Source organism: Anabrus simplex, chromosome 11 (genome assembly GCF_040414725.1).
Source record: "Anabrus simplex isolate iqAnaSimp1 chromosome 11, ASM4041472v1, whole genome shotgun sequence".
Lineage (NCBI taxonomy): Eukaryota > Metazoa > Arthropoda > Insecta > Orthoptera > Tettigoniidae > Anabrus > Anabrus simplex.
In genome coordinates, this window is record NC_090275.1 from 126,267,343 (window position 1) to 126,292,213 (window position 24,871).

General features: G+C 43.5%; 1 protein-coding gene across 1 annotated transcript in view; it reads right to left on the reverse strand.

Annotated features, from left to right (window-relative positions):
* Window positions 1-23,860, reverse strand: part of LOC136883455 (heme transporter FLVCR2) — a 475,112-nt gene extending 451,252 nt beyond the window's left edge. The window contains exon 1 of the mRNA XM_067155765.2: window positions 23,848-23,860. The gene's annotated coding sequence lies outside the window, so the exon portion shown is untranslated. The remainder of the gene's footprint in view (window positions 1-23,847) is intronic.
* Between the last annotated feature and the right edge of the window lie 1,011 nt (window positions 23,861-24,871).

Sequence of the window (24,871 nt, forward strand, 5' to 3'; positions counted from 1 at the left end):
TCACCAATCTAAACCAACGGTCTTCTCACTGGCCTGGTCTTGTAAAGATAGTCTTTGCAGCCTTGTAAAACACACTGTGACATTATCCAAGCCGTGCCATTCTGTATGTCTAGCCTCTGTGACATCGTCCTAGCGGCACCACATTGGATCCTCAACCTATGTTTCTCGAAGGCCTAGCGGAAGCGTAATAGAGTTCACTACATTTCAGTTGTAGTCCGCTTCTATGGTGTAGTACTTCGAGTGATTAGCCGCCACCCACGGAGGCCCGGGTTCGATTCCCGGCATTTCCACGAAATTTGAAAAGTGGCGCCAGGGCTGGAACGGGGTCCACTTAGCCTTGGGAGGTCAAATGAGTAGAGGTGGGTTCGATTCGCACCTCAGCGATCCTCGAAGTGGTTTCCCACTTCTCCAGGAAAATGCCGGGATGGTACATAACTTAAGGACTCGGCCACTTCCTTCCCTCTTCTTTGCCTATCCTTTCTAATCTTCCCATGCCTTCACAAGGCACCTGTTCAGCATAGAAGGTGAGGCTGTCTGGGAGATGTACTAGTCCTCCTCCCCAGTTGTATCCCTCGACCCAAAATCTCACGCTCCAGGACACTACCCTTGAGACAGTAGAGGTGGGATCCTTGGCAGAGTCCGAGGGAAAACCTACCCTGGAGGGTAAACAGATTAAGAAAGAAAGAAAGAAAGAATGAAAGAAAGAAAGAAAGAAAGAAAGAAAGAAAGAAAATGTTTCAGTTGTAAATCTCTATTTTCATAGGAAATAAATCAGAGTTCAAAATACCGAATTTTAATTTTTATCCACAAGAGAGCACCGGCGTTCCAACTCCCCGTTCATTAATTAAATGTTTATTTAAATTTTAGCAATATATATAATTGAATGTTCACGACTAATACAGCATTGGAACAAAACAACTTTCCACAATACGTACATTAATAGGCCTATAAATGCTACAAAGAAATGCGATCGTAGTTCGGTCACAAAAAAGATAAAAGGAACAAACGAGCTTACCTCCTTACAACAAGCTTGGCAGAACACTACCCTTTCATCCGTAGTGAAACTCGGATCCCTTGTGATCCACCGCTTCAGCCATTAGGGCTTCGACAATTTTTCTTTGCAATTACAATTTTTTGTACGTCACGCCGACACAGATAGGTCTTATGGTGACGATGGGATGGGAAAGGCCTAGAAGTGGGAAGGAAGCGACCATGGCCTTAATTAAGGTACAGCCTGGTATGAACATGGGAAACCACGGAAAACCATCTTCAGGGCTACCGACAGTAGAGCTCGAACCCACTATTTCCCGGATGCAAGCTCACAGCTGCGCGCCCCTAAGCACACAGCCAACTCGCCCGGTGATTTTTCTTTGGGCTTTGCCACTTCTTCTTTACAACACGTTCTGAAGATACGCATACAACAGTCCACATCGAGAAGGAGGTATAAGGGATATGGGTTGTGCAACGTACTTCGACGTTGATTGGTTCTCGCATATGTCGTGGAAGGTTGGAGGGGTTGAAGACTTCGAGGTCAAATTGTTCCTTGTTTCTCCTGACCGAAATTTCCCAAGAACTATTTCTGGTGACTTCCAAGAATTCCCATTTTTATTCGTGGGGTAAACAGATCTTGAGAAATGAGAAGATAATTCTGTCGACCACATCACTTACAACATAAGGCACTTGAAGAGACTCGTCTTCTTTAAAACAGATTCAAAAGGCATTAAATAGGCAATTATACTCCAAATAGGCCCAATCCCCTGAAATAGGCATTTATAGGCACAATAAAACCAACGAAATCTAACGTAAAGGACCCTAAAGCTGATTTATATCTCAAAAAACTACGTTTCTGAACAGAGGAATAAAATAGGCAAATAGGCAAATTCCAGTCTCTAGTGAAAGATACTTATACCCCTTATTACTAGTGGCATATGGTATCATTTCCACAATACCAGAAATCATCTTTCCCGCGTGTAATAACGCGTCTGCAACAGTAGGTGAGACGTGCTGGTTTATGTAATTCGTGTGCGATGGCTATCTTTACAGGTTAGGTCTTATCTGGACGAGCTATTACTGAAAAATACCCGTAAGTCTATTTTGTACGTCACGCCGACACAGATAGGTCTTATGGTGACGATGGGATTTATTTCTCTATTTCTAGAATTTCTGATTCGTGACCTATGTGACCAGCATCTTGCGAAGCTCTTAGAAGATGTAATCGTTCAACGAGTAAGTTAGGGTCATTCCAGTATCTTACGTCTACATGCGGCAACAAAGGCTTGTAGATAACATTAAGACCACTTGCAGTTGGTTGATGTGACGGAAACAGCTAAGAAATAAACTCTCGATACTTGTGACTCTTATTTGCATTTACAGCCTCTGTCCTCTTGTAATTGAGTCGTGTTGCGTCAGTAGCAAAAATGCTGCTTTACATTCTTTAAGGTCATCGTGCAAATTTATAAGCTTGTAAGGTATTCGTGAAAAAAGAAGTTCTAAGAGACCTTTAGTAGGTTGATAGGTAACACCTTTTACGATGAGTCTGTTGCCATTATTCTTAACATTTGCATTACCTATCCAGAAACTGTCGTCTTCACAGCGAATGACGTGGGTTGTATCAGTTTATCCTGTAAAGAGTGTTTTCTCTATAAGGAACAAAGGGAGATCCATAGGTCTTTCGAATAAAAAGTCTTAAACTGATTACGATACTCTGGCGTGTTGATGTACTCGATGTTTCAGTATTAACATCTCTAGTTAAAAATTTAACACGCTTAGATGGGAAAGTTTCGTTAAGTTCTTCTTCTTCATCCTCATCCTCTTCTCCCTCATCCACTTCTTCATCGCTATTCTGCTTCTCTTCTTCCTCATCCCGCTTCTCTTCTTCTTCTTTATGAGTAGTATAATTGGATGGTTCGGTGGCCACCTCCGGCTCTCGGGAGAGGCCCCCGCCTCCCGCGGGAAATTTGAATTTTGGCAGGAAATTTGATTTTGGCGCCAGATTTGAATTTGTAAACAAAGCCACGTGCTTTTTGACAGCTGTCATCTACAACAACGCATCGCTAAACTCACTGCTGACACCTTGACGGGTCTAAACCTCAGTGGTACCAACTTAAGCTAACTAGCGCGAGATTTGAATTGGTAAACAAAGCCACGTGCTTATTGACAGACAACAACGCATCGCTAACCTCACTGCTGCCATCTTGACGGGCATAAACCTCAGTCGTACCAACTTAACCTCACTAGCGCGAGATTTGAATTTGTAAACAAATCCACGTGGTTTTTGAGAGCCACGTACTTTTTGACAGACAACAACGTATCGCTAACCTCAGTACTACCATCTTGACGGGCCTAAACCTTAGTAGAACCAACTTAACCTCACTAGCCCGAGATTTGAATCGGTAAATAAATCCACGTGCTTTTTGACAGCTGTCATCCGCCATCTTTAAACTACAGAGCACCGTGCTGCCCTCTTTATCGCAGTAGCTGCAAATTCGTCACCTGTCATTCGTAGTGCTGCCATCTGAACGGGCCTAAACCTTAGTGCTACCAACTTAACCTTACTAGCGCGAGATTTGAATCGGTAAACAAATCCACGTGCTTTTTTGACAGCTGTCATCCACCATCTTTAATCCATAGAGCACAGTGGTGCCCTCTTTAGCTACTTACCTTTGAAATGTGGTGGCGGATAATTTGAAAAATGCTTTTTAACAGCAGCCATCTTTAATCCAGAGAGCAACGTGCTGCCCTCTTTAGCTAGATACCTTTGAAATGTGGTGGCAGGGAATTCCACGTGACAGCAGCCATCTTTAATCAAGAGAGCACCGTGCTGCCCTCTTTGTGGCGGTGGCAAATTCCAAGTACGCTTCTTTGGAAACAAACTCCCGTGCCTTTTTCTGACAGTTGTCATCCGTTATTTTGCATCACAAACCTCAGTGCTGCACTCTTTAGCTAGATACTTTGAAATATGGTGGCGGCAATTTGAAAAATTCTATATGCTCTTGTTTGGAAACAAAGCCACGTGCTTTTTTGACAGCTGTCATCCGCCATCTTTAATCAATAGAGCACTGTGTTGCTATCATGCGGGCAACTTCGTCAGCTGTCATCCGCCATCTTTAATCCACAGAGCACCGTGCTGCCCTCTTTATGACATGTAGTAGTGGGCAATTTGAAAAGTTATGTTAGCTGTCATCCGCCATCTTTAATCAAGAGAGCACCGTGCTGCCATTTTAGCTAGATACCTTTGAAATGTGGTGGCCGCAAATTGAAAAATTCCACGTGCTCTTGTTTAGTAAACAAACTCACGCGCTTTTTGTCAGCTGTCATCCGCCATCTTACATCGCAAACCTCAGTGCTACACTCTTTAGGTACATACCTTTGAAATATGGTGGCGGATAATTTAAAAAGAAAAATTCTACAGCAGCCATCTCTCGACGCTAATTGCACAAGATGGTGGCTATACATGACTCCTTAAAGGTGCTTATGCAAGATGGCCGCTATACATAGGTTCTTATGAAAAGCCCTTGGGATGCTTGCGCAAGATGGCGGTTATACAAGGCTCCTTATGAGACGCCCTAGGGATGCTAGCGCAAGATGGCGGTTGCTCTTATGAGGTGGCTTAAGGGTCCTTGCACAAGATGACTAGAGACGCCCTAAGGATGCTTGCGCAAGATGGCGGACGCAAGATGGCGGCTATACACGACTCCTTATGAGACGCCTTAAGGGTGCTTGCGCAAAATGGCGGATTCTCTTATGAAGAAAGCTAGCTTAGAGGCTAACGTGTCATGCTAGTTGGATTCATTAAATTTGGGGCTTAAATGCAAAATGTTAAATATCTCGAAAGTGGTGCATCATACAGCAAAACGGACAAAAGTTTCTGCCAATACCCCGGTCCGCAGTACGAGGAACATGATAGCATAAGAAAAACATAGTCTAATGATGAGATCAACGGTTCCGTTCCTACTTAGGCCCTTTGGCATTCGCTCTGTTTTAGCTTGTATTGAAGCACGTTTTGGTAACATGATCAGGTCTAGCTATGGTAGAGAGCATAACGTGCCGTGCAGGTTCGATTCATTAAATTTGGGGCTTAAATGCAAAATGTTAAATATCTCGAAAACGGTACATCGTAGAGCAAAACGGATAAACGTTTTCCACCTGATACCTAGCTTTGCAGTATCAGGAACATGATAGCATAAGAAAAACATAGTCTAATGATGAGTTCGACGGTTCGATCCCTACTTAGGCCCTTTGGAATTGGCAGCTAACTAATTCTACAAGATGGCGGCTATACATAGCTTCTTATGAGGCAGCTTAAGAGCGCTTGCACAAGATGGCTGCAGCTCTTATGAGACTCCCTAGGCGTACTTGCGCAATGTAGCAGCGATAAGACGGTGAATATACACAGCTCCTTATGATACGGCCTAGAGGTGCTCACACAAGATGGTGGCTGCTCTGATGAAGAAAGCTAGCTTTGCATCGTGCAGGTATCTTTACATCACTAAACCTCATACCTTTGAAATGTGGTGGCGGGTAATTTGAAAAATTCTACGTGCTTTTTCTTAACAGCAGCTATCTTTAAACAATAGCGGCTATACATAAGCTGTTAAGGCCTCCTCTTATGTCAAGGCATAGCTCTATCGAACATGTTTAAACCTGCATCGGGGTAGCTAGAGTAAGCACGTGCTGCAGTGATGACGTCATTATGCATGTTTAGATTTGCAAATCACTAAAGAAACATAACAAGACTAGAATCGAACACTGCACTCTATGCCGTTAACTTTATCATGTGATCGGAACATGGATTGAAGTGTATAGAACACTAAATAAGTGATCAAGACTAAAATAGAACACTGTACTCGATACAACATGTGTTTAGAACATGTCAGGGGATACCTTTGTTCTACGAAGATTAGATTACCGCACATTCCTTGTAGGGCTAATAGGCTAAAGGGCTAATGGGCAAAAGGGCAAAAGGGGTAATGGGCTAATGGGCAAAAGGGCTAAAGGGCTAAAGGACTAATGGGCTAAAGTGCTAAAGGGCTAGGGTGCCTCTCCTCTCTTTATCCGGGCTTGAGACCGGCTCTACAACTAGAGGCGGAGTTAACACTCTAAGGATGGGAGAATGTTGGGAAATAATCTATACGAATATGGCTACTCGATCGACTATATACTACAGATGGATGACTTAGGTGAGGGCAAGCGCTTACTTAATAATACATACACGACGTAATTCATGCTCTATTTCAAAAATATCTTCTTTGTACTGTGTGTAACCTGCATCATGATAGGCTCTTAGCAGTTGTAAACGTTTTACGAGTACGTTGGGGTCTTTACAGTATCTTATATTTACATAGGGTAACAGAGGCTTGTTGTGAACTTTGAGTCTATATGCAGACAGTTGATGTGTAGGGACTTGTTTTGATGTAATACATGCTTCAGCAGTAGCGTTTCTAGGTACAAACTTAACTTGTTTCGATAGCTGAAGCCTTGAAATTTCCTTTTTCTTTATCTTGCATCTCTTCTTGAGATGTTTGCACTGCGACAAAACGTGCAGTAGGCTTAGGAAATGAAGTAAAATCATCAAGCTGTAATGGCAATGAAACATTAAGATTTTCTTCTTCTTCTACTTCCCCTTTACTACTGTTTTGATCAACATCATTATCCTTATTATCATAATCATGATCTTGCCTCTCTTTATCTTGAAGTTTGTGCTTAGTAACAGAAATTGCATCAGGCCTAGACAACAAGGGAGAATTAAAAATCTCCCGCAGAGGTGTACTTTTTAAACATAAATCAGTGTTCGCTGGAATATGGTTGAGCTCTTTGTATTTTGTTCCCGATGAAGCTACATTACACGCGGCTTCATGAAGTTGAGCGTTGTATGCGTTCTTGAACTCTCTTGTACAATGTTTGCATTGAAAAATTGTCCTACATGATATCTCATGACGTCTCCTGTGATAGCTTCGGGAAAATGCTTTTCCACACTCTTCGCAAATATACCTAGAAATAGGTTTTACCATGACGGACTTTTATCTTCTGCTAACAGATTCTTCTTTAAATCTGCTTGACATTTGTTACTCTCTACTTCGATGATGCGAACAGCTTAGCGATTAACAGTAAACTAACACAAAAGCGGATAACCAAGGTAGCAACAGTAAGGTTTAAGCCCATCAAGATGGCAAGAGTGAGGTTAGCGACGTTCTGTTGTTGGATTTTAAATTCCGCGCTATAACATGCTTAAGGTGGCAGCCTTGAGGTTTACCGCTGTAAAGATGGCAGCAGTGAGGTTAGCGACGCTCTATTGTCCTTCAATGTGAGGTTAGGGTCCGTCAAGGAGACAGCTGTCAAAAAAGCACGTGGCTTGGTTTACTAAACAAGAGCACGTGGCAGTGACTTCACGGTCACGTAATCAATCCTTAGATCTACGTCGTTAAGAGCAGCATTAGGATTAGCTATATTTAAAAATCTTGGGAACAGAGCAGCAGTATGAATAGCCATGTTTCAAAGCGTATACACATCACCTATCGATTTTACATGCATCGACCCTCGTACTAAACTTCTTCCGCTAGATCGTGCTGCTATCTTAGCATAACTTATACGCATGACCTTAAAGTACAAAGAATAGCCATGTTTCAAAAGCGTGTACACATTACCTATCGATTTTGCATGCATCGACTCTCGTACTAAACTTCTTCCGCTAGATTGTGCTGCTATCTTAGCATAATTTTATGCACATGAACTTACAGTACAAAGAATAGCCATGTTTCAAAGCGTGTACATATTACCTATCGATTTCACATGCATCAAATATCGCACTAAACTTCATCCGCTAGATTCTGCCGCTATCTTAGCATAACTTATATGCATGAACTTAAAGTACAAAGAATAGCCATATTTCAAAACGTGTACACATTACTTATTGATTTTGCATGCATCAAATCTCGTACTAAACTTCTGTCGCTAGATTATACTGCTATCTTAGCATAACCTATACGCGCGATCTTAAAGCACAACAAATAACGATGTTTAACAGCGTGTACACATCACCTATTGATTTTGCATGCATCGAATATCTTTTACCGCCAGAGTGTACAACGTTCGCATATGTGTATTGCTAACGCATGTGCATAAAGCTAAAGCACAAAGAATAGCTATATTCCAAAGCGCGTACACATCACCTATCGATTTTGCATACATCGACTATCGTACTAAACTTGTCCCGCTAGAGTGTACAACGATCGCAATTGTGTGCTGCTACCTATGTGCGTGAATTTAAAGCATAAAGAATAGCGTGTACACATCACGTATCGATGATGCATGCGTCGACTATCGTACTAGGCTTCTTCCGCTAGAGCATGTAGCAATCGTTTTTGTGTATCCCTAACCCATGTGCACGAACCTAAAGCACAAGGAAGAGCTATGTTCCAAAGCGTGTACACAACACCTATTGATTTTGCATGCATCAACTATCGTAATAAACACATCCCGCTAGAATGTACAACGTTCACATGTGTTTGCGCTGCTACTTTAGCATGACCTATGCGAACGAACTTGAAGCACAAAGAATAGCGATCTTTGAAAATCTTGCGAACATAGTAGCAGTAAGAATAGCAAGGTTTAAAAGCGTGTATCCATCACCTTTTGATAATGCATACATCAACTATCGTACTAAACAACCTCTACGCGAGCGTGCGACCATCGCTTGTACTTGTGCTGCTGTATGTATGTTTAGTCCTCAGCCCGAAGGCTGGTTGGATCCTCAACAGCTCCGCCATTAGCTGTCATAGATGGCCTAGGCATCACTGAAGAGGCGTACTAGGGAAATGAGGAGCGAGGTAGTTTCCCGTTGCTTTCCTCACCGAGCCAGAAGTTGCTATTACATATCAGTCTGCCAAGCCCACTGAAATGCATGCACCAACAGACCCTATGAGCAATATTTTCACACCATTCATAGCAGGGACTGGCTGCAGAAGGAATGGCATTACTAGCATCACTCATACCTCAGTCACTTTCATTTTGTCAAAGCCAAGGTTAAAGCTGAGACAGATCAATGAAAGTAACAAGATTGCTCTAGCCCATACCAGAAGACATAGTGCACTGTAAACACTAGGTCCCGCCAGCAAAGGCGTACTTGTGCTGCTATCTTAACATAACTTAGAGTGTTAACTCCGCCTCTAGTTGTAGGGCCGGTCTCAAGCCCGGATAAAGAGAGGAGAGGCACCCTAGCCCTTTAGCCCTTTAGCCCATTAGTCCTTTAGCCCTTTAGCCCTTTTGCCCATTAGCCCATTACCCCTTTTGCCCTTTTGCCCATTAGCCCTTTAGCCTATTAGCCCTACAAGGAATGTGCGGTAATCTAAGCTTCGTAGAACAAAGGTATCCCCTGACATGTTCTAAACACATGTTGTATCGAGTACAGTGTTCTATTTTAGTCTTGATCACTTATTTAGTGTTCTATACACTTCAATCAATGTTCCGATCACATGATAAAGTTAACGGCATAGAGTGCAGTGTTGGATTCTAGTCTTGTTATGTTTCTTTAGTGATTTGCAAATCTAAACATGCATAATGACGTCATCACTGCAGCACGTGCTTACTCTAGCTACCCCGATGCAGGTTTAAACATGTTCGATAGAGCTATGCCTTGACATAAGAGAAGGCCTTAACAGCTTATGTATAGCCGCTATTGTTTAAAGATAGCTGCTGTTAAGAAAAAGCACGTAGAATTTTTCAAATTACCCGCCACCACATTTCAAAGGTATGAGGTTTAGTGATGTAAAGATACCTGCACGATGCAAAGCTAGCTTTCTTCATCAGAGCAGCCACCATCTTGTGTGAGCACCTCTAGGCCGTATCATAAGGAGCTGTGTATATTCACCGTCTTGTCGCTGTTATCTTGCGCAAGCACCCCTAGGGCGTCTCATAAGAGCAGCAGCCATCCTGTGCAAGCGCTCTTAAGCTGCCTCATTAGAAGCTATGTATAGCCGCCATCTTGTAGAATTAGTTAGCTGCCAATTCCAAAGGGCCTAAGTAGGGATCGAACCGTCGATCTCATCATTAGACTATGTTTTTCTTATGCTATCATATTCCTGATACTGCAAACCTAGGTATCAGGTAGAAAATTTTTATCCGTTTTGCTATACGATGTACCGTTTTCGAGATAATTAGCATTTTGCATTTAAGCCCCAAATTTAATGAATCGAACCTGCATGGCACGTTATACTCTCTACCATAGCTAGACCTGATCATGTTACGAAGACTTGCTTCAATACAAGCTAAAACAGAGCGAATGCCAAAGGGCCTAAGTAGGAACGGAACCGTTGATCTCATCATTAGACTATGTTTTTCTTATGCTATCATGTTCCTCGTACTGCGGACCGAGGTATTGGGCAGAAGCAGTTTTGTCCGTTTTGCTGTACGATGCACCGTTTTCGAGATATTTAACATTTTGCATTTAAGCCCCAAATTTAATGAATCGAACTAGCATGACACGTTAGCCTATAAGGTAGTTTTCTTCATAAGAGCAGCAGCCATCTTGCGCAAGCACCCTTAAGGGGTCTCATAATGAGTCGTGTATAGCCGCCATCTTGCGTCCGCCATCTTGCGCAAGCATCCTTAGGGCGTCTCTAGTCATCTTGTGCAAGGACCCTTAAGCCACCTCATAAGAGCAACCGCCATCTTGCGCTAGCATCGCTAGGGCGTCTCATAAGGAGCCTTGTATAACCGCCATCTTGCGCAAGCATCCCAAGGGAGTTTCATAAGAACCTATGTATAGCGGCCATCTTGCATAAACACCTTTAAGGAGTCATGTATAGCCACCATCTTGTGCAATTAGCGTCGAGAGATGGCTGCTGTAGAATTTTTCTTTGTAAATTATCCTTCACCATATTTCAAAGGTATGTACCTAAAGAGTGTAGCACTGAGGTTTGCGATGTAAGATGGCGGATGACAGCTGACAAAAAGCGCGTGAGTTTGTTTACTAAACAAGAGCACGTGGAATTTTTCAATTTGCGGCCACCACATTTCAAAGGTATCTAGCTAAAATGGCAGCACGGTGCTCTCTTGATTAAAGATGGCGGATGACAGCTAACATAACTTTTCAAATTGCCCGCTACTACATGTCATAAAGAGGGCAGCACGGTGCTCTGTGGATTAAAGATGGTGGATGACAGCTGTCAAAATGCACGTGGCTTTGTTTCCAAATAAGAACACATAGAATTTTTCAATTTGCCGCCACCACATTTCAAAGGTATCTAGCTAAATAGTGCAGCACTGAAGTTTATGATGCAAAATGGCGGATGGCAACTGTCAGAATAAAGCACGTGAGTTTGTTTCCAAAGAAGAGTACGTGGAATTTGCCACCGCCACAAAGAGGGCAGCACGGTGCTCTCTTGATTAAAGATGGCTGCTGTCACGTGGAATTTGCTGCCACCACATTTCAAAGTTATCTAGCTAAAGAGGGTAGCACGGTGCTCTCTGGATTAAAGATGGTCGCTGTCAAAACGCATTTTTCAAATTATCCGCCACCACATTTCAAAGTTAAGTAGCTAAAGAGGGCACCACTGTGCTCTATGGATTAAGGATGGTGGATGACAGCTATCAAAAAAGCACGTGGATTTGTTTACCGATTCAAATCTCGCGCTAGTAAGGTTAAGTTGGTAGCACTAAAGTTTAGGCCCGTTAAGATGGCAGCACTGCGGATGGCAGGTGACGAATTTGCAGCCTCTGCGATAAAGAAGGCAGCACGGTGCTCTGTAATTTAAAGATGGCGGATGACAGCTGTCAAAAAGCACGTGGATTTGTGTACCGATTCAAATCTCGCGCTAGTGAGGTTAAGTTGGTACTACTAAAGTTTAGGTCCGTCAAGATGGTAGTACTGATGTTAGCGATACGTTGTTGTCAGTCAAAAAGCACGTGGCTCTCAAAATGCACGTGGATTTGTTTACAAATTCAAATCTCGCGCTAGTGAGGTTAAGTTAGTGGCACTGAGGTTTTCGCCCGTCAAGATGGCTGCACTGAGGTTTGTGATACGTTGTTGTCTGTCAAAACGCACGTGGCTGTCAAAAAGCACGTGGCTTTGTTTACCAATTCAAATCTCGCGCTAGTTTGGTTAAGTTGGTACCACTGAGGTTTAGGCCCGTCAAAATGGCAGCAGTGAGTTTAGCGATGCGTTGTTGTCGATGACAGCTGTCAAAAAGCACGTGGCTTTATTTACAATTTCAAATCTCGCACCAAAATTCAAATTTCCCGCCAAAATTGAAATTTCCCGCGTGAGTCGGAGGCCTCTCCCGAGAGCCGGAGTCGGAGGCGGCCGCCGAACCATCCATTTATACTACTTTTATGCTTTTCTTAATCATGCTTCTCTTCTTCTTCATGCTTCTGTTTATCACAAGATGCTTGGATTGAAACAAAACTTGTTGTAGACTGGGGCAATGAAGTAGAATTAAAAATTTCTTTCAGTTGTGTACCTAGTTGCGTTTTCAAAAATAAATCACTGTCTGCTTGAATACGTTTAAGCTCTTTAAATTTTCGTCGAATATCGTTTCGAGATTGGATTATATGTTTCGTAATCTCCTTGCTGGATGTTGACATGATGGTTGTTTTTAATCAAGTGGTGTCTGTAACTCTGTGTTGATGAGTATAAAATTATCATAACCCATGCAATATAGTCCATAATGAACATCACTCAATAACTACAATCCGTAACGATGTCATGACCAGCGCGTAGCACACATGCGTTTAGTTATCAGTGTTAACATGATCATCATACACATGTCGCATGTCGCGCTCAACTTGCCGAAAGAGCACATTCATATTTGCGTTGTCGCGTATCAACTGTTTAGGCACACGAGAATAGTTTTGGCATAAATAGATGCAATCTAAAGAATGCACGAATAACGTTTTGCTGTTCTGTTGCGACATCGTCAAAGATCATAAGAGAATTGGGATGCACATCCTCCGGAGAAGGTACTTGCTCATGTGGATTAAATTGAACATATTTCAATCCATCTTTAACAAGACCATGCATTACAATTTGTAGAATAGTATATAGCGGTTCACTTTGCGAAAACGAAAACTCTGTATTCTCGAAACGTATGAGGAAATGAGTGTGAGTAAAATATGTGTCTTCCCACACCCTGATGTCCTGTACTTTGTAGCGTGGGTTGGTGACCATGGGGCCCTTAGCTGAGTCGTGGCATTGCTTCCACTTACTTGTGGCGTGCTCCTCACTTTCATCTATCCTATCCGACCTCCCTTGGTCAACTCTTGTTCTTTTCTGACCCTGATGGTATTACGTATGGATGCCTAGGGAGTTTTCATTTTTATGCCCTTCGGGGCCCTTGTCTTCCTTTGCCCGATACCTTCATTTTTCGAAGTGTCGGACCCCTTCCATTTTTCTCTCTGGTTATTGTTATATAGAGGACGGTTGCGTAGCTGTACTTCCTCTTAAAACAATAATCACCACCATCACCATCACTTGATGGGCCAGATATAATAAATTGAATAGTAAAAGGAAACAACTTTCCATACCGTATTTTTTAGTTGTACTAGAACTAGGTAAGAGGTGTGGCACTATGTCACAAACAGCTAGTGTGTATTGCTGTATAGTAACTGAATAATAAAGTAGGCAATAGTAATATATATACACTGACTGACAGAGCAAATGCAATACCAAGAAGGAGTGGTCAGAACTTTATGCCAATTGCAGGGTAGACTGACGTCACTGAGGTATGCTCATGATGTGAAATGCGCCGCTGTGCTGCGCACGTAGCGAACGATAAATGGGACACGGCGTTGGCGAATGGCTCACTTCGTACCGTGATTTCTCAGCCGACAGTCATTGTAGAACGTGTTGTCGTGTGCCACAGGACACGTGTATAGCTAAGAATGCCAGGCCACCGTCAACGGAGGCATTTCCAGCAGACAGACGACTTTACGAGGGGTATGGTGATCGGGCTGAGAAGGGCAGGTTGGTCGCTTCGTCAAATCGCAGCCGATACCCATAGGGATGTGTCCACGGTGCAGCGCCTGTGGCGAAGATGGTTGGCGCAGGGACATGTGGCACGTGCGAGGAGTCCAGGCGCAGCCCGAGTGACGTCAGCACGCGAGGATCGGCGCATCCGCCGCCAAGCGGTGACAGCCCCGCACGCCACGTCAACCGCCATTCTTCAGCATGTGCAAGACACCCTGGCTGTTCCAATATCGACCAGAACAATTTCCCGTCGATTGGTTGAAGGAGGCCTGCACTCCCGGCGTCCGCTCAGAAGACTACCATTGACTCCACAGCATAGACGTGCACGCCTGGCATGGTGCCGGGCTAGAGCGACTTGGATGAGGGAATGGCGGAACGTCGTGTTCTCCGATGAGTCACGCTTCTGTTCTGTCAGTGATAGTCACCGCAGACGAGTGTGGCGTCGGCGTGGAGAGAGGTCAAATCCGGCAGTAACTGTGGAGCGCCCTACCGCTAGACAACGCGGCATCATGGTTTGGGGCGCTATTGCGTATGATTCCACGTCACCTCTAGTGCGTATTCAAGGCACGTTAAATGCCCACCGCTACGTGCAGCATGTGCTGCGGCCGATGACACTCCCGTACTTTCAGGGGCTGCCCAATGCTCTGTTTCAGCAGGATAATGCCCGTCCACACACTGCTCGCATCTCCCAACAGGCTCTACGAGGTGTACAGATGCTTCCGTGGCCAGCGTACTCTCCGGATCTCTCACCAATCGAACACGTGTGGGATCTCATTGGACGCCGTTTGCAAACTCTGCCCCAGCCTCGTACGGACGACCAACTGTGGCAAATGGTTGACAGAGAATGGAGAATCATCCCTCAGTACACCATCCGCACTCTTATTGACTCTGTACCTCGACGTGTTTCTGCGTGCATCGCCGCTCGCGGTGGTCCTACATCCTACTGAGTCGATGCCGTGCGCATTGTGTAACCTGCATATCGGTTTGAAATAAACATCAATTATTCGTCCGTGCCGTCTCTGTTTTTTCCCCAACTTTCATCCCTTGCGAACCACTCCTTCTTGGTGTTGCATTTGCTCTGTCAGTCAGTGTATATCACTATCACTAGCAGCCATATTCAATCGTTTTTACGATGTGGCCTCTTTAAGTCCGAAGCAAGGTAGGTTTTTATGAGGTCTCTCCATCTGGGACGGTCTTGAGCGATGTTCTGCCAATTGATCCCAGTAATCTTCCGGATGTCTTTATCCCATCTGTCCGGTGGTCTTCCCCTTGGTCTGAGATGATCTTTCGGACACCACTCAAGCACTAGCTTTGTCCATCTACCATCAGTTCTCCGAGCAACATGGCGTGCCCACTGCCATTTTAGGGTAAACACACTTTCTAAAATGTCACTGATCTTTGTGACTGACCTGATGTAATCTACTCCCTTCCTGTCTTTCTTCGTCAAGCCTAGCATGAACCGTTCCATAGCTCTTTGGGTTGTTCTGAGTTTTTGCTTAACAAACTCGCTCAATGTCCAGGTTTTACAACCGTAAGTCAGTACGGGGAGAACACTCTGGTCAAAGACTATCTTCTTCAGGTGGGGTGGCATGTTGGATTTGAAGATTGAAGAATTTCTTCCGTAGGCTTGCCATCCTAGTTTGATACATCGGAAGATATCCGGTCGTAAGTCCCCCTTTCATGTTTACAAGTTGCCCAAGATAGACAAAGTCATTGACCTGTTGTAATGTGGTGTTTCCCACATGCAGTTTTCCTGCTGGGGCCCATTTGTTGAGCATTACTTTGGTTTTAGAAAGGTTCATGGATAGTCCCACTTTTTGACAGGCTGAGACAAGATCTTGTATTAGAGTTTGTAGTTCATCGATGTCGTTGGCCAAAAGTGTAATGACGTCTGCAAACCTTAAATTACCGGGCGAGTTGGCCGTGCGCGTAGAGGCGCGAGGCTGTGAGCTTGCATCCTGGAGATAGTAGGTTCGAATCCCACTATCGGCAGCCCTGAAGATGGTTTTCCGTGGTTTCCCATTTTTACACCAGGCAAATGCTGGGGCTGTACCTTAATTAAGGCCACGGCCGCTTCCTTCCAACTCCTAGGACTTTCCTATCCCATCGTCGCCGTAAGACCTATCTGTGTCGGTGCAACGTAAAGCCCCTAGCAAAAAAACAACTTAAATTCTTCAGCCTTTTCCCATTGATTTTGATTCCTGTGCTTTGCCAGTTGATTTTTGACATGGCCATTTCTAATACGGCTGAGAACAGCTTGGGAGATATGGGGTAGTCTTGCTTAACACCTCTTTGAATGGGAAAATCCGTGGTTGGCACATTGATGTTCAGGTAGGCTGAAGAGGTTTCGTAGATATGCTGAATTACTCTTATGTAGGCAGCATCGACGCCGTGTTCAGCTAAGGCTTGCATAACAGCAGCGTGGCTCACCGAGTCAAAAGCCTTTTCAAAGTCCACAAAGGCTAGACAGAGCGGCATTTGATATTCATTACTTCTGCTGATAACTTCACGAAGGGCGAGTACATGGTCGATTGTTCCAAAACCTCGGCGGAAACCTGCTTGTTCAATTGGTTGGGCAAAATCAAGCGTTGAACTGATGCTATTTGTCAGTACTTTGGTGAAAACCTTGTAAAGGACAGAAGGCAAGCTAATAGGACGATAGTTTCTGATGTCATGTATATTCCCTTTTTTGTGCAAGAGAATTATCATTGCTCTGTTCCAAGATGGAGGGATGAATGCATTGTGTAGACAAGACGTGAATATTTTTGCCAAGTGGCTTAAAGTTTCATCACCAGCAAGTTTGAGAACGCTAACTGAAAGGTTATCGCTACCTGCGACTGATTCTTTTTTCATACTGTTTATAGCATGTCTGATCTCAGATGGGAGAACTTCCAGGACTTGGGAAATGTTGGATAAGTCAGGCAAGGACAGGTTATCATCAGCCTTCTCGTACAACTTGCTATAAAAGTTCCTGATGAACTCAAGAATTTCTTCCCTATCAGTAATTCGTCCGTTGTCCCCATCTAATGCAATTAATTGCTTCTTCCCGATCTGTAGGTTCCTTTTAGCAGACTTCACACTTGTTTTTTTAGATAAGCAAGTTCATAGAGTATCTTCGTTGAATTTCTTTAAGTCGGCTTTAATTCTCTTTCTTATGGTTTTGCACAGCTCAGAGTACTGTATTTTGTCACAGTCAGACTGAATTTTCATTTCTCTCCTCCTCTTTAGCAGATTTCTGGTATCGTCACTGAGTTTCTTATCGCGAGTGTTATTCTTTTTCAACCCTCCAATTACTTCAGCCTTATCCATTAGCATTTTTGCCAGATTTTCACCAGTTGTTTCATGTAGGCTTTGTTGAAGGGCTTGATGGAATTTCTTTTTATTTTCTTCTAGATGTTTAAGATTTATTTGTTTCTTTTTCTCCCGCACTAGTTTAAGGCGATGTTCCCTAATGTTTAACTTGGCTCTAGCCCTTACTAGTCGGTGGTCACTACCAGTATTGAATCTGTTGAGGACTGATACATCTTTAATAATTTGAGGGATGTTAGAGAGAACAAAATCGATCTCATTGGTGAATTCAAAATTGGGACTTCTCCATGTCCATTTACGTCCTGGGTGTTTCTTAAAGAATGTGTTCATTATACGCATGTTGATGTACTCGGCAAACTGGACCAACCTCTCCCCTCTCTCATTTCTCTCGTCTATCCCATAGTTTCCAATAACAGTTTCACCAGTCTTACAGGTTCCAACCTTCGCATTGAAGTCACCCATTACTATTTGAAAGTGACAGTCACTCCCCTTCTCACAGGTTTCATGTAGACTCTCATAAAAGAATTCTAATTCCTCGTCTGAATGGCTTGATGTGGGCGCATATACTTGCACATTGTGCATTTTGTATGACTTAGAGAATTTTAGAACTAATCGCGCAATTCTACCTGAAGTACCTTCTAATACAGAGACCTTGTTTACGAGATGTCGGTTGATTAGGAATCCTACTCCATTAAGCCCTCCTTCTGGCTCACCACAATAATAGAATAAATTACCAGAATTCAAAAGGTAAACCCCTTCTCCTTTACGGCGTACTTCAGATAGACCGATTACGCTCCAGTTGATCTTTCCAAGTTCATCTTCGAGCTCTTCTAATCTGTCATTGCTTAATAGAGAACGACAGTTGTACGTGCAGAGCTGGTAGGTTTGGATTTTTCCTGTGGTTGTTTCTCTTTCACGAGACATCAAAGTAGCACCCACCCGGAGATTCGATTGTGGGGCTATTTTACCTCCGGAATGTAGGAATTTCACCTTAATGTCACTCATTGTCTTTTGACTTAAAGGATGTGAAGCATAATCACCACGCCTGCTTCATTGACGGATTGGTGATCCTCCCGCACTGATCGGCTCGCCGACCCAGCTTCCCGCTGGGATTGGTTACCCGAACCTTCCGCTGGGTTGCTCGGCTTAACGGGGACACCTCTTGTAGGTTACGTGCTTGGAGTTGGAGTGTGAGAGGCTAGAGGACTCAAACTTGCCGAGTCCTTATGTTATTGTTGCAAGATAGATTACAACGACGCATCACACTCCCATTACGAAACAACAAGTAACTGTCAGTTCATAATTCGGTCTCGGCGAGTAAAGTCGTGTACAGTCAACGATATCCAAACGTTATGAAGAAGAAAACTAAACCAGTTCGATGGAAAGAAGTTGTAACGGCTGCACGTAAAGCTACTAGAAGGGAATACAATCCGCATGTAACTATTACTAAGGCACTATGCGCAGCAAGAGGGAGAATTCCTCCAAAGTGCATAGCAATGTCTTGTAAACGAGCTGTTTGCTAGACTAGCAACTTTAGGGTCTTTGCTGGGTGGTGTTAGTGCTGTAGCAAGAACTGTTAAGACTGTAGAAGAAGCGAAGCAGCAGTGGAAAGAGAGTGAACGTCATAACAAGATAATGGAGGCAAAGGCGTACAAGTAGTATGAAATGTGGGGTTACAAAATCACTTGCGTCAGCACCCGAGGTCTAGTAGTGTAGCAATGCGGGTTCTGACCCGAGGTCATTGACCCCTACTATAGCAGTTGTTCAATGTCCATTTTGCGGATTTGCATAAGAGAGCAAGCCTAAACTTACAGACACCATCTTGAGGCGCCTAACTTCAGTTTTACGACTAGATGCCCTTCCCAACTCCGAAGAGAGCGAGCCTAACATCACACCTAAACACATGGAGGAGCCTACCCTTAGTTTCTCGGGCAGATGCCCTTCCCAACATCAATTGCGCCAGATGGCGGCTATACAAAAATGGCCGAGGGGCACTTGCGCAAGATGGCGGCTATACATAGCCTCTTATGAGACGGCCCAAGGGCTACTGCGCAAGATGGCGGCTATACATAGTCTTTTAGGAGACAGCCCATGATGTTTCTCGTGGTTTGCGACAGCAGGCTTCCACAATTCCCCGACTTTATGGCCTTCCTAAGATGCATAAAGATAAGTTCCCCTTAGACCTATTGTTAACAGTATAGGTTCCCCTACATACAACCTGGACAAATACCTTGGAGAACTTCTCAAGCCGTACATAGGTAATGAGGCATCCATCAGGAATTCATCGCATTTTATTGGCATTTTATCCAATCTGCGTGTTTCTCCTAGTGACATTCTAGTGAGTTTTGATGTTGTGTCTCTGTTCACTAGGGTTCCAATCATAGACACCTTGTCTCTGTTGGATAAAATCTTTCCTGTTGACATTGTTAATCTGTTTCACCTTGTCCTCACTACCACATATTTCAGTTTTCATGGTACAATATACGAACAATGGATGGTGTTGCCATGGGATCACCATTGGCACCAGTCATCGCTAATTTCTATATGCAAGATTTTGAAGAGCGTTGTCTTCAATCTTGCACGCTCAAGCCGTCCATCTGGTTGAGATTTGTCGATGACACATTTGTTATCTGCCCCATGGTGAACACGAATTACCCAAATTTTTGGATCACTTGAACAGCATACATCCAAACATTAAATTTACCATGGAGACTGAACGTGGAGGATGTTTGCCGTTCTTGGATGTTTTGGTTTCTAAGAAATCAGATGGAACTTTAGGTCATTCGGTTTACCGTAAACCTACCCATACTAATAGATATCTTCATGGGTCCTCTCATCACCATCCTTGCCAAAAGCGTCCTATGCTTAACACTCTTATCAGCCGAGCAAGGGAGGTTTGTGAGGAGGATAAATTAAACGGTGAACTTGAGTTCCTATCCAGAACATTTCTGAGCAATGGCTATTCAGGGAAACAGATTGACGAAGTGCTACATACTAAGCCAAAAGGCAGATTGTTACGTGATTCTCGTCCTTTGAGTCTGGCCTTCTTGCCATACGTGCAATCTGTCACGGATAGGATTGGCAATATTCTCAGAAAGCACAATATCAAGACCATTTTTAAGCCTAATATCACCATAGGCAATTGTTTGCGATCTGTCAAAGATCCTATTGGTTTAAACTGCGCTGGAATATATATGATTCCTTGCTCCTGTGGATAGGTTTATGTTGGCCAAACATGTAGGAAAGTAGCAACAAGGGTTAAAGAACATCGCAGGTACTTACGTCTTTGCCAGCCAGAGAAGTCTGCTGTGGCGGAACATCCCATACATAATGACCATCAAATAATTTTTGATGCTACTTCTGTCATTTATAAGAGAAACATGTTATTCCCAGAATCATTCGTGAGGCGATAGAAATTGCTAAACGCCCGAATAATTTTAACAAAGGTGACAGCTATATACTGAGTAGATCATGGCTACCCTCCATAGTTAACTCGTCAACATCTTTCTCCGTGACTCTGGAGGCCCTGGAATGAACTACATTTCTAACAGGGTCTCTCTATCTTGAGTCTGGTGACCGTAGCCATTTTTCTTTGTTGTTGCTCTGAAGACGATCCTGGTCGCAGGAGTGAAACGCGTCAGCTGGAATTTAATATTACACAACCTAATATCCCCAAATAATTATCATAATAAATGTTTTGTTTAATTTGAATGTTGCAGGGGGCGTTACAGTTTGTAAGCATGCAAACACTTCACAAAAATGTTCTACTTATTGCATTCCCTTTGCCTCCTTACTCCTATCGAAATATGCCATCTATAAAGGCTTGAATTTACTAGAAAGTAACCTTGGTAACGAACAAGTCTAAACATGCATAACCATGTGGACGTAATCGCTGCATGTCAAAACGGAATGAATGACCTTAGTATGGCAAGTGCTCAGCTCCCGTCGGAGACAACTCTGGCACAGGTGAACAAGTAGGTAGATATGTGATGAGCAGGAGGGAACGGCATCTGACATTAAACTGGGTCAGATCAGGAGTACAGTGCTAGGGTGATGATGAGGGCAGGGCATCTAGCCGTAAAACTTGGTCAGATGAAGAGGAGGGAAGGGCATCTGACCGTAAAACTGGGCCAGATGACGATGAGAGAAGTGCATCTGACGTTAAAACCGAGTCTGATCAGGAGGAGTACACTACAATGATGATTTGAGGAGGAGGGAAGAGCATCTAACCGTAAAACTAGGCCAGAGGAGGAGGAGGATGGAAGGGGATATGACCGTTAAACTGCGCCAGTTGTTAAGGAGGGAAGGTGATCTGACCGAAAATCGAGGCAGAATAGAAGGAGTATACTACTAGGAAGATGATTAGGAGGGAAGAGCATCTAACCTTAAAACTAGGCCAGATGAGGAGGAGTTCACTAGTAGGATGTTGTTGTGGAGGAGGAGGTAATGTCATCTGACCGTAAAACTGGGCCTAATGAGGTGGAGGGAAGGGCATCAGACCGTAAAACTGAGTCAAATCAAGAGGAGTACAGTGCTAGGGTGATGATGATTAGGGAAGGGCATCTAGCCGTAAAACTTGGCCAGATGAGGAGAGAAGGGCATCTGACCGTAAAACTGAGTCAAATCACGAGTACAGTACCAGGGTGATGATGAGGGAAGGTCATCTAGCCACAAAACTAGGCCAGGTGAAGAGGAGGCAAGGGCATCTGACCGTAAACTGACCAGATGAGGAGGGAGGGCATCTGTCCGTAAAACTGGGTCAAATCAGGAGGACTACATTACTAGAGTGATGAGGAGGAGGGGAGGGCATCTACCCGTAAAATAGGCCAGATGAGGAGGCGGGAAGGGGACATCTGACCGTAAACAGGGCTAGATGAAGACGGAAGGGCATCTGATCGTAAAACTGAGTCAAAATAGGAGGAACAGGTGAACAAGTAGGTAGATATGTGATGAGCAGGAAGGAAGGGCATCTTACTGTAAAACAGGTCCAGATGAGGAGGAACAAAGGGCATCTAGCCGTAAAACTGACCTAGATCAGGAGGAGAATACTACTCTGATGAGGAGGGGGAAGGGCATCTGGCCATAAAACTAGGCCAGATGAGGAGGAGGGAAGGGGGCAGATGACGAGGGAAGGACATCATACCTTAAACTGGGTGAAATCAGGAGGAGAACCGTACTAGGGTGATGATGAGGAGGGAAGGGCATTTAGCAGTAAAACCAGAACAGATGAGGAGAGAAGGACATCTGACCGTAAAACTGGGCTAGGGAAGGGCGTCTGACCGCGAAATGGTGTCTGTGAGGTTAGGCCCCTCGAAAATGGCGTCTGTGAGGTTAGGTCCTTCGAAAATGGTGTCTGTGAGGTTAGACTTGCTCTCGTACGGATAATCCGCGAACCCTAGCCTTAGTACTCACCTAGGGGCCAATGACTTCGTGTGCTGACTCGCGCTGACTCCGTGTTTTAGAATCGGCCTTGCCCTACTACTCACCCTCTCCCTACCTCGCACCCAGACGCGGAGATAGCTAACGGGCGTGCGACATCACATGACAGCAACTAGATCTGCTACTTACACAACATTTTGCTTCAGTAACAAACATTTATTACGATTCAAGATATTTAAAAAAATTGTAAACAGCAACATTTTTCAAATTTGCATATTTATATTTTGCAGCCCAACGGAGTTTGGATTATCAAGTACTTGATTTCACTGAATAGTTGCACGATTCCTTAACAACATACGGTATAATGTAATAGGAATTTCTTCAGAAATAACTTTTTTATCCCTACCTTTAATGTCAGTTTTCGTTTTTTTTAAGTAATTAATTTTTAAAGTATCAAAGAAAAGAACTTAGAGCATGTTGTTCGTAGGGATAAAATACACTACCATGCTAAATTCTATGTAAAAATATCCTCAATATTTTAATAATAATAATAATAATAATAATAATAATAATAATAATAATAATAATAATAATAATAATAGTTTTCCGTCCCACTAACTACTTTTACGGTTCTTGGGGACGTTGAGGTGCCGGAATTCTTTTCCACGGACACGAGAACCACGAGACTGAGCCACTCGGCCCGGATTCAACAGTTTTTGAATTATTATGAAAAACTTTAACAACATCAGACTGGGACATAGCAAGTTAATTAGTGCACGTACTGTATCAAACGTTTCAGTCTCAAATCCGAAATAAAATTGACGACCTCATCCTTTGTTTTTAGAATTTACACAAAATATGACTACGTTTGCTTTAAACGCGCCTTCAACGCAAGATTCAAAGTAGCGGAATTCTGCTACAGTTAGCAGCACTGGAACTCAGTGAAACTGGAGAAAAATTCATCAACTGCTGCAGCTATCGAAGATCAAAGATCGATCTCTCCACTTGGGAAATTAACGTCTTATCTGTTGAGTCACTGTCACTCGTATATGAGAGGGCTGAAAACTTCACGGACACGTTGGCCTATACACTGTCTTTGAAGTTAGGTTAGGTGACGTCTGTCAACTGACAACACTGAATGAGGTACAATAGTTGTGAGAATACTCCAGAAATAAGCTGCTATGTGATGTGAAACTCACCTCGACTCCAGCATCCTCCAGGCGCTGACTGAGTCCCCTGGATCAATAGTGGCCAGGTCATGGCCGCCCCATTCATTCCATTTCACAGCCTCTATGATACTTAAGCGGCCCGTTGATGACTTGACTTCATTGTTCTCTACACAATACAGCATGCTGAGCGTTGGGCTGCAAGCAAAGATAACCATGTTAGAAACAAGAACACTCAGAGGAAAATGTTGATGGGAAAGAGATGAGAATGAACTGGCAACATTTTTCTGGGTGATTAAAGAGTTAGACCGTTTAAACGTCGTTTCTGTCTTCCAGTACGCGCGCACTAATCTACTTTATAGAAAATATGAGTTTTGTCTGTACATTGCTCCGAATTGAAAAAGAATGTTATTTCTGTATCGGTCCTATCCACAGTAATAAGGAAATGCCCTTTTTAATTTTCCGTCATCTGTCTGCCGGTGGGCATCACGAGAAAATGACAGAAGAGAATTTAATGAAATCGGTATGTAAAGTCGGGGAAGGAGGCACTACAGTCTAGGCTGTAAATAATTTTATTCACGCTGAATTATGTGATAGTTTAGGGGAAGGCGTAAAATTTAATTCTCAAATATGTACAGTATTGTATTAGTGGTCCTGTCGATAAATGCTACATAACTGAAGTTAAATAGAATTAAATTTCCGATCGTTCTATTTAACTTCAGTTGAGAATAAAACATCGGATCATTGTCCGGCTCCATGGCTAAATGGTTAGCGTTCTGGCCTTTGGTCACAGGGGTCCCGGGTATGTTTCCCGGCAGGGTCGGGGATTTTAACCATCATTGGTTAATTTCTCTGGCACGCGGGCTGAGTGTATAATTATGTTGTCTTCATCATCGTTCCATCCTCATCACGACGCGCAGGTCGCCTACGGGTATCAAATTGAAAGACCTGCACCTGGCGAGCCCACACTCCAGGTACTAAAAGCCATACGCCATTTGCTATCACTTACCGTACCGGCTATAACAGAGATATTCATCAATTTCGATTTTTGTTGCTA